Source organism: Triticum dicoccoides, chromosome 6A (genome assembly GCF_002162155.2).
Source record: "Triticum dicoccoides isolate Atlit2015 ecotype Zavitan chromosome 6A, WEW_v2.0, whole genome shotgun sequence".
Classification (NCBI taxonomy): Eukaryota; Viridiplantae; Streptophyta; class Magnoliopsida; order Poales; family Poaceae; genus Triticum; species Triticum dicoccoides.
The window spans coordinates 468,681,453-468,693,237 of NC_041390.1; positions in this window are offsets into that span (position 1 = coordinate 468,681,453).

Below are 11,785 nucleotides of genomic sequence, written 5' to 3' on the forward strand. Positions count from 1 at the left end.
GTACGCAAGTGCCTCCTTATTATGTACAACTATATTTTTTTGCTTTCTCCTGGTTTCTTGACATCACGGTCCCACACCATTGTCAACCTATGTAGTCAATATAAACGAGATAATTGCACAAGGTGCAGCCGATAGCTGGGACCAAGTAGCTCTAGCAGTATTTGTGTTTTTGAGGCATGAGCACTGCAGAGTTTTTCTTGGCGATGATTTTGTTGTTGTTCAGAGGAGAGCAGGGTATTAACTGGGCGGGCTGTGGCCCGTCTAGCCGAGGCCAGATATCCAGCCCAGATACTAATTTTTTCAAGATGAAAATGGCTAGCCCAGCTATACGTCTTTTTGAGGAATACCCAGGCAAGGTCAACTTGTTATTCTCCGCCCCGCTGGGCTGCAAATCTTTCCTAGGAGGGATGCATTAGGCTTAACAGGAAAATGGGCTTTAAAAAATAATAAATGGGATGTAATTATAAAAACTGGGCAGTAACTATAAAAAATGCACCAAACACGAAATTAGTTTATATAATATTATTTATGGGTTTTGAAAATCTTAAATTTTCATTGTTGCGCGCGCAATGTTTCGTTGGATTTTTACGTAATACAAATTTATATTTAATCTGACTAGAAATTTCTGGATAAAAATATTTCGGAGCCCATCAAAATGTGGGAAATTTTACTGAATTCTGTCTTCAACGGTTGGTTGAAATTATTAATCATTATCCTAGCTAGAAAATGGGATATCTTTTAACAAACTGTAAATGGGTTGTTGTAAATTCCATTAGAATTCCAAAATGGGCTGTACATTCTTACAAAACGCAAATGGGCTATAAGTTCTCTGCCACACACTTGTGGGCCTACTAAGTGACGCGTCCCCTAAAAAATAAGTTGACGCGTATGCAAGGCTTTGCCAACTTATTATAGTCAACACAAGGTTCTAGCAGCAGTGGCCGTTGGATGTCTATCCAACGGATGTCGTGCTTCTTCTTCAATCTCGGATATTCTTAGCTTCGGCCGCCCAAAAAATGGTTCCTCCCCTAGAGATCTGGGGCGCACCGTTTCAGAGGCTGACCGGTGGGCCTACTAAGTTGGAGCGTACCAAAGGCTTTGTGAACTTAGTCAATAATAAACGTTTCTAGCTTCAGTGACCGTACGATGTCCATCAAACGGCCGTAGTGCTTCTTCAACCTCCGGTCTTCTTGGTCCAGCCGCCCAAAGCAGCGCCGGTCAAGGCGCCTGCTCCTGCCTCCTGTGGCCGACTGTGCTGCCGCGGAGGCCTCACCGCCCCCATACTACTCCCACCGCTGGCCAGGCCATCCCTCCACTCAACCACACCCCCTGTTATTCTGCGGCGACGGCAGCCTCACACCGCAGCCGAACCAGTGAACCCTCGTACTCCTCTCTGCGCGGGCTCCCACTGCTGCGTCTTCCCCGGCTCCGCGTCGTCCCCTTCCTAGGCCTCGCCATCGTCTAGACCAATGCCCTGGTGCTCTCGGCGCGGCGTGGTCAACGTGGTCAACGACGGACTTCCATCGGAAGAGTACTGTACGTGGAGAGGCTGACAGCTGGGTCCAGGCAGCCGCAAGGAAGTGCCTCCTTATTACGCGCAAAATAATTATTCCTCCACCTTACAGCAGGGACCCACTGGACGGGCCACCTTACTTCGCGAAAAAAACGTTTCCCCTGACTGCTCGGACCCACCAGACGGGCCAGCGTATTTCATGAAAAAAACATTCCCCCTGCTGTCAGCTCGGACCCACCGGAAGTGCCTCCTTATTACGCACAAAAAATTGAATACTCCCCCTGCTAGCTGGGACCCACCATGGTGGGAGGCTGACTTGTGGGCCTACTAAGTTGACTGGGATGGGGGCCATTGTCAACTTTAGTCAATATGAACGATTCTAGCTCCAGTGACCATATGATGTCCATCCAATGGCCGTCGTGCTTCTTCAACCTTTGGTCTTCTTGCTCCAGCCGCCCAAAGCAGCGCCGGTCGTGCCGCATGCTCCTGCCTCCCATGGTCGGCTGTGCTGCCGCGGAGGCCTCACCGCCCCCTACTATTCCCACCGCTGCCAGGCCCTGCGGTGACGGCAGCCTCACACTGCAGCCGAACCAGTGAACCCTCATAATGTTGGGTAACGTAGTAATTTCAAAATTTTCCTACGCACACGCAAGATCATGGTGATGCATAGCAACGCGATGGGAGAGTGTTGTCTACGTACCCTCATAGACCGTTCGCGGAAGCGTTATATCAACACGGTTGATGTAGTCATACGTCGTCACGTCTGACCGATCCAAGTACCGAAAGCACGGCACCTTCGAGTTCTGCACACGTTCGGCTCGGTGACGTCCTTGCCTTCTCGATCCAGCAAGAGGGGCAAAGTAGTAGATGAGTTCCAGCAGCACGACGGTGTGGTGACGGTGTTGGTGAAGAACAAATCTCTGCAGGGCTTCGCCTAAGCTCTACGAAAACTATGATGGAGGATAAACTAGAGGGGACGGGGTTGCCGGCACACGGCTTGGTGTTTCTTGATGTGTCTTTGGTGCTAGCCCTACCCCTCTATTTATATGTTGAGCCCTGGGGTCGAAACTTGGAGTAAAAGCCTCCTCAAAGTCGGTTTCACCCAAAAGGCAAGAGTCCTTCTCGGACTCCAGGGCTAGACGCCAGGGTTCCCAACGTCTACCCCCTAGACGCCAGGGTTCCTGGCGTCTAGCCTCTGGTCTCCGCAAAACTTCCTTTCGCACTTTCCAAAAGCCTCGTGGACTTTCCCCTTTGGCCCAGATAAAGTGTTCTCGTGCCCAAACATTTCGGAAAACATCCATAACTCCTTCCAGTGAATTCCGGAACCCTTCCGGAGATCAAACACTACTATCCCATATATCAAACTTTATCTCCGGACCATTCCGGAGTTCCTTGTCATGTCCATGATCTCATCTCGGACTTTGAACAACATTCGGTCATCAACATACATAACTCATATAGTACTATATCGTCAACGAACGTTAAGCGTGCGGACCCTACGGGTTCGAGAACTATGTAGACATGACCGAGACACCTCTCTGGTCAATAACCAATGGCGGGACCTGGATGCCCATATTGGCTCCTACATATTCTATGAAGATCTTTATCGGTCAGAACGCATAACAACATACGTTGTTCCCTTTGTCATCGGTATGTTACTTGCCCGAGATTCGATCGTCGGTATCTCAATACCTAGTTCAATCTCATTACCGGCAAGTCTCTTTACTCATTCTGTAATACATCATCCTGCAACTAACTTATTAGTTGCAATGCTTGCAAGGCTTGAGTGATGTGTATTACCGAGAGGGCCCAGAGATACCTCTCCGACAATCAGAGTGACAAATCCTAATCTCGAAATATGCCAACCCAACAAGTACCTTCGGAGACACCTGTAGAGCACCTTTATAATCACTCAGTTACATTGTGACGTTTGGTAGCACACAAAGTGTTCCTCTGGTAAACGGGAGTTGCATAATCTCATAGTCATAAGAACATGTATAAGTTATGAAGAAAGCAATAGCAATAAACTAAACGATCAAGTTCTAGGCTAACGGAATGGGTCAAGTCAATCACATCATTCTCCTAATGATGTGATCCCATTAATCAAATGACAACTCATGTCTATGGTTAGGAAACATAACCATCTTTGATCAACGAGCTAGTCAAGTAGAGGCATACTAGTGACACTCTATTTTGTCTATGTATTCACACATGTATTATGTTTCCGGTTAATACAATTCTAGCATGAATAATAAACATTTATCATGATATAAGGAAATAAATAATATCTTTATTATTGCCTCTAGGGCATATTTCCTTCAGTCTCCCACTTGCACTAGAGTCAATAATCTAGATTACACAGTAATGATTCTAACACCGATGGAGCCTTGGTGCTGATCATGTTTTGCTCATGGAAGAGGCTTAGTCAGCGAGTCTGCAACATTCAGATCCGTATGTATCTTGCAAATTTCTATGTCTCCCACTTGGACTAAATCCCGAATGGAATGGAAGCGTCTCTTGATGTGTTTGGTTCTCTTGTGAAATCTGGATTCCTTCGCCAAGGCAATTGCACCAGTATTGTCACAAAAGATTTTCATTGGACCCGATGCACTAGGTATGACACCTAGATCGGATATGAACTCCTTCATCCAGACTCCTTCATTTGCTGCTTACGAAGCAGCTATGTACTCCGCTTCACATGTAGATCCCGCCAAGACGCTTTGTTTAGAACTGCACCAATTGATAGCTCCACCGTTCAGTAAAAACACGTATCCGGTTTGCGATTTAGAATCATCTGGATCAGTGTCAAAGCTTGCATCAACGTAACCATTTACGATGAGCTCTTTGTCACATCCATATATGAGAAACATATCCTTAGTCATTTTCAGGTATTTCAGGATGTTCTTGACCGCTGTCCAGTGATCCACTCCTGGATTACTTTGGTACCTCCCTGCTAGACTTATAGCAAGGCACACATCAGGTCTGGTACACAGCATTGCATACATGATAGAGCCTATGGCTGAAGCATGGGGAACATCTTTCATTTTCTCTCTATCTTCTGCGGTGGTCGGACATTGAGTCTTACTCAACTTCACACCTTGTAACATAGGCAAGAACCCTTTCTTTGCTTGATCCATTTTGAACTTCTTTAAAACCTTGTCAAGCTATGTGCTTTGTGAAAGTCCAATTAAGCGTCTTGATCTATCTCTATAGATCTTAATGCCCAATATGTAAGCAGCTTCACCGAGGTCCTTCATTGAAAAACTCTTATTCAAGTATCCCTTTATGCTATCCAGAAATTCTATATCATTTCCAATCAATAATATGTCATCCACATATAATATAAGAAATGCTACAGAGCACCCACTCACTTTCTTGTAAATACAGGCTTCTCCAAAAGTCTGTACAAAACCAAATGCTTTGATCACACTATCAAAGCGTTTATTCCAACTCTGAGAGGCTTGCACCAGTCCATAAATGGATCGCTGGAGCTTGCACACTTTGTTAGCTCCCTTTGGATCGACAAAACCTTCTGGTTGCATCATATACAACTCTTCTTCCAGAAATCCATTCAGGGATGCAGTTTTGACATCCATTTGCCAAATTTCATAATCATAAAATGCGGCAATTGCTAACATGATTCGGACAGACTTAAGCATCGCTACGGGTGAGAAGGTCTCATCGTAGTCAATCCCTTGAACTTGTCGAAAACCTTTTGCAACAAGTCGAGCTTTGTAGACAGTAACATTACCGTCAGCGTCAGTCTTCTTCTTGAAGATCCATTTATTCTCAATTGCTTGCCGATCAATGGGCAAGTCAACCAAAGTCCACACTTTGTTCTCATACATGGATCCCATCTCAGATTTCATGGCTTCTAGCCATTTTGCGGAATCTGGGCTCACCATCGCTTCTTCATAGTTCGTAGGTTCATCATGATCTAGTAGCATCACTTCCAGAACAGGATTACCATACCACTCTGGTGCGGATCTTACTCTGGTTGATCTATGAGGTTCAGTAGTAACTTGATCTGAAGTTTCATGATGATTATCATTAGCTTCATCACTAATTGGTGTAGGTGTCACAGAAACCGGTTTCTATGATGTACTACTTTCCAATAAGGGAGCAGGTACAGTTACCACATCAAGTTCTACTTTTCTCCCACTCACTTCTTTCGAGAGAAACTCCTTCTCTAGAAAAACTCCGAATTTAGCAACAAAAGTCTTGCCTTCGAATCTGTGATAGAAGGTGTACCCAACAGTCTCCTTTGGGTATCCTATGAAGACACATTTCTCCGATTTGGGTTCGAGCTTATCAGGTTGAAGCTTTTTCACATAAGCATCGCAGCCCCAAACTTTCAGAAACGACAACTTTGGTTTCTTGCCAAACCATAGTTCATAAGGCGTCGTCTCAACGGATTTCGATGGTGTCCTATTTAATGTGAATGCAGCCGTCTCTAAAGCATAACCCCAAAATGATAACGGTAAATCAGTAAGAGACATCATAGATCGCACCATATCTAATAAAGTATGATTACGACGTTCGGACACACCATTACGCTGTGGTGTTCTGGGTGGCGTGAGTTGTGAAACTATTCCGCATTGTTTCAAATGTAGACCAAACTCGTAACTCAAATATTCTCCTCCACGATCAGATCGTAGAAACTTTATTTTCTTGTTATGATGATTTTCAACTTCACTCTAAAATTCTTTGAAGTTTTCAAATGTTTCAGACTTATGTTTCATTAAGTAGATATACCCATATCTTCTTAAATCATCTGTGAAGGTGAGAAAATAACGATATCCGCCACGAGCCTCGACATTCATTGGACCACATACATCTGTATGTATGATTTCCAAAAAATCCGTTGCTCTCTCCGTAGTACCAGAGAACGGAGTTTTAGTCATCTTACCCATGAGGCACGGTTCGCAAGTACCAAGTGATTCATAATCAAGTGGTTCCAAAAGTCCATCAGTATGGAGTTTCTTCATGCGCTTTACACCGATATGACCTAAACGGCAGTGCCACAAATAAGTTGCACTATCATTATCAACTCTGCATCTTTTGATTTCAACATTATGAATATGTGTATCACTACTATCGACATTCATCAAAAATAGACCACTCTTCAAGGGTGCATGACCATAAAAGATATTACATATATAAATAGAACAACCATTATTCTCTGATTTAAATGAATAACCGTCTCGGATCAAACAAGATCCAGATATAATGTTCATGCTCAACACTGGCACCAAATAACAATTATTTAGGTCTAATACTAATCCCGAAGGTAGCTGTAGAGGTAGCGTGTTGACCACGATCACATCGACTTTGGAACCATTTCCCACGCGCATCGTCACCTCGTCCTTAGCCAATCTTCGCTTAATCCATAGCCCCTGTTTCGAGTTGCAAATGTTAGCAACAGAACCAGTATCAAATACCCAGGTGCTACTGCAAGCATTAGTAAGGTATACATCAATAACATGTATATCACATATACCTTTGTTCACTTTGCCATCCTTCTTATCCACCAAATACTTGGGGCAGTTTCGCTTACAGTGACCAGTCTGCTTGCAGTAGAAGCACTCAGTCTCAGGCTTAGGTCCAGACTTGGGTTTCTTCTCCTGAGCAGCAACTTGTTTGTTGTTCTTCTTGAAGTTCCCTTTCTTCTTCCCTTTGCCCTTTTTCTTGAAACTGGTGGTCTTATTGACCATCAACACTTGATGCTCCTTCTTGATTTCTACCTCCGTGGCTTTTAGCATTGTGAAGAGCTCAGGAATAGTTTTATTCATCCCTTGCATATTATAGTTCATCACGAAGCTTTTGTAGCTTGGTGGCAGTGATTGAAGAACTCTGTCAATGACACTATCAACAGGAAGATTAACCCCCAGTTGAGTCAAGTGATTATGATACCCAGACATTTTTAGTATATGTTCACTGACAGAACTATTCTCCTCCATCTTGCAGCTATAGAACTTATTGGAGACTTCATATCTCTCAATCCGGGCATTTGCTTGAAATATTAACTTCAACTCCTGGAACATCTCATATGCTCCCTGACATTCAAAACATCGTTGAAGACCCGGTTCTAAGCCGTAAAGCATGGCACACTGAACTATCAAGTAGTCATCAACTTTGCTCTGCCAGACGTTCATAACATCTGGTGTTGCTCCTGCAGCAGGCTTGGCACTTAGCGGTGCTTCCAGGACGTAATTCTTCTGTGCAGCAATGAGGATAATCCTCAAGTTATGGACCCAGTCCGTGTAATTGCTACCATCATCTTTCAACTTTGCTTTCTCAAGGAACGCATTAAAATTCAATGGAACAACAGCACGAGCCATCTATCTACAATCAAACATAGACAAGCAAGATACTATCAGGTACTAAGTTCATGATAAATTTAAGTTCAATTAATCATATTACTTAAGAACTCCCACTTAGAAAGATATCCCTCTAATCCTCTAAGTGATCACGTGATCCAAATCAACTAAACCATGTCCGATCATCACGTGAGATGTAGTAGTATCAATGGTGAACATCAATATGTTGATCATATCTACTATATTATTCACGCTCGACCTTTCGGTCTCCATGTTCCGAGACCATATCTGTTATATGCTAGGCTCGTCAAGTTAAACCTGAGTATTCCGCGTGTGCAACTGTTTTGCACCCGTTGTATTTGAACGTAGAGCCTATCACACCCGATCATCACGTGGTGTCTCGACACGAAGAACTTTCGCAACGGTGCATACTTAGGGAGAACACTTATACTTTGATAATTTAGTGAGGGATCATCTTATAATGCTACCGTCAATCAAAGCAAGATAAGATGCATAAAAGATAAACATCACATGCAATCAATATAAGTGATATGATATGGCCATCATCATCTTGTGCTTGTGATCTCCATCTCCGAAGCACCTTCATGATCACCATCGTCACCGGCGCGACACCTTGATCACCATCGTAGCATCGTTGTTGTCTCGTCAATTTTATGCTTCCACGACTATCGCTACCGCTTAGTGATAAATTAAAGCATTACATCACGATTGCATTGCATACAATAAAATGACAACCATATGGTTCCTGCCAGTTGCCGATAACTTGGTTACAAAACATGATCATCTCATACAATAAAATTTAGCATCATGTCTTGACCATATCACATCACAACATGCCCTGCAAAAACAAGTTAGACGTCCTTTACTTTGTTGTTGCAAGTTTTACGTGGCTGCTACGGGCTTAGCAAGAACCGTTCTTACCTACGCATCAAAACCACAATGATAGTTTGTCAAGTTGGCGTTGTTTTAACCTTCGCGAGGACCGGGCGTAGCCACACTTGGTTCAACTAAAGTTGGAGAAACTGACACCCGCCAACCACCTGTGTGCAAAACACGTCGGTAGAACCAGTCTCGCGTAAGCGTACGCGTAATGTCGGTCCGGGCCGCTTCATCCAACAATACCGCCGAACCAAAGTATGACATGCTGGTAAGCAGTATGACTTATATCGACCACAACTCACTTGTGTTCTACTCGTGCACAACATCAACGCATAAAACCTAGGCTCGGATGCCACTATTGGGTAACGTAGTAATTTCAAAATTTTCCTACGCACACGCAAGATCATGGTGATGCATAGCAACGCGAGGGGAGAGTGTTGTCTACATACCCTCGTAGACCATTCGTGGAAGCGTTATATCAACGCGGTTGATGTAGTCGTACGTCTTCACGTCCGACCGATCCATGTACCGAAAGCACGGAACCTTCGAGTTCTGCACACGTTCGGCTCGGTGACGTCCTCGCCTTCTCGATCCAGCAAGAGGGGCGAAGTAGTAGATGAATTCCAGAAGCATGACGGTGTGGTGACGGTGTTGGTGAAGAACAATCTCCGCAGGGCTTCGCCTAAGCACTACGAAAACTATGACGGAGGATAAACTAGAGGGGCGGGGTTGCCGGCACACGGCTTGGTGTTTCTTGATGTGTCTTTGGTGCTAGCCCTACCCTTCTATTTATATGTTGAGCCCTGGGGTCGAAACTTGGAGTAAAAGCCTCCTCAAAGTCGGTTTCACCCGAAAGGCAAGAGTCCTTCTCGGACTCCAGGGCTAGACGCCAGGGTTCCCGGTGTCTACCCCCTAGACGCCAGGGTTCCTGGCGTCTAGCCTCTCGTCTCCGCAAAACTTCCTTTTGCACTTTCCAAAAGCCTCGTGGGCTTTCCCCTTTGGCCCAGATAAAGTGTTCTCGTGCCCAAACATTTCGGAAAACATCTGTAACTCCTTCCGGAGATCAAACACTACTATCCCATATATCAAACTTTATCTCCGGACCATTCCGGAGTTCCTTGTCATGTCCGTGATCATATCTCGGACTTCGAACAACATTCGGTCATCAACATACATAACTCATATAGTATTATATCGTCAACAAACATTAAGCGTGCGGACCCTACGGGTTCGAGAACTATGTAGACATGACCAAGACACCTCTCTGGTCAATAACCAATAGCGGGACCTGGATGCCCATATTGGCTCCTACATATTCTACGAAGATCTTTATCAGTCAGACCGCATAACAACATACGTTGTTCCCTTTGTCATCGGTATGTTACTTGCCCGAGATTCGATCGTCGGTATCTCAATACCTAGTTCAATCTCGTTACCGGCAAGTCTCTTTACTCGTTCCGTAATACATCATCCCGCAACTAACTTATTAGTTGCAATGCTTGCAAGGCTTGAGTGATGTGTATTACCGAGAGGGCCCAGAGATACCTCTCCGACAATCAGAGTGACAAATCCTAATCTCGAAATACGCCAACCCAACAAGTACCTTCGGAGACACCTGTCGAGCACCTTTATAATCACTCAGTTACGTTGTGACGTTTGGTAGCACACAAAGTGTTCCTCTAGTAAACGGGAGTTGCATAATCTCATAATCACATCATTCTCCTAATGATGTGATCCCGTTAATCAAATGACAACTCATGTCTATGGTTAGGAAACATAACCATCTTTGATCAACGAGCTAGTCAAGTAGAGGCATACTAGTGACACTCTGTTTTGTCTTTGTATTCACACATGTATTATGTTTCCGGTTAATACAATTCTAGCATGAATAATAAACATTTATCATGATATAAGGAAATAAATAATATCTTTATTATTGCCTCTAGGGCATATTTCCTTCACATACTCCTCTCCGCGCGGGCTTCCACTGACGCGTCTTCCCCGGCTCCCCGTCGTCCCCTTCCTAGGCCTCGCCGTCGTCCACCGCCCTGGTGCTCTCGGCGCGGCGTGGTCAACATGGTCAAGGAACGACTTCCATCGGACGTGGACTGTACGTGGAGAGGCTGACAACTGGGTCCACGGCCGCAGCAAGGAAGTGCCTCCTTATTATGTGCAAAATAATTATTCCTCCACCTGACAGCGGGGACCCACCGGACGGGCCATCGTATTTCACGAAAAAAATGTTTCCCCCTGACTGCTGGGACCCACCAGCTACACCTTCGCACGCAAGGAAATGATTCGCCCCACTGACTGTTGGGACCCACCAGCTACATCTTCGCACGCAAGGAAGTGCCTGACAGTCGGGACCCACCTGGTCGAAGCGTACGTAGCGTTGTCATTCTGGTCGCGAACGTGTACGTACATATATACTGGTCGATGTAGAGGCGCGCACGTGTCATAGTAGAGGCGCGCACATAGCATGTACACGTATGTACAGCGGTCAGGGTGCAAGAAAGAAAATACAGCCACGTATGTGTACATATGGGCGGGGTCTCAAACGCCTACTCGCGCATACGTACGGCGAGGGATCGTGTACATGACTGGGTCGGAATGGAGAAACAACGTCGTCGTCATGTTCATGGGGAGGCAACGGAATGTGTCGTGTTCATGGGGAGGCAATGGAATGCGTCATGTTCATGGGGAGGCAACGGAATGCGTCGTGTTCATCGGGAGGGCTTGGACAGAACAGGCGATGGAAACGAGGCCTGGCGTACCACAGAACGGAGGAAATGGCCTTGTGTTCGACCGGCCACGTTCGAAACGGGATCCTGTTCATTGGGAGGGGTGTGGCGTACCGCAAAACGGAGGAAACGGACCTCCTACGGTCGAAACGGGGGTCCTGTTGATCAGGAGGGGTGTGGCGTACCGCAAAACGGAGGAAACGGACCTCCTACAGTCGAAACGGGAGTCCTGTTGATCAGGAGGGGTGTGGCGTACCGCAAAATGGAGGAAACGGACTTGTCTTGGAGCGCTACGGTCGAAACGGGGGTCC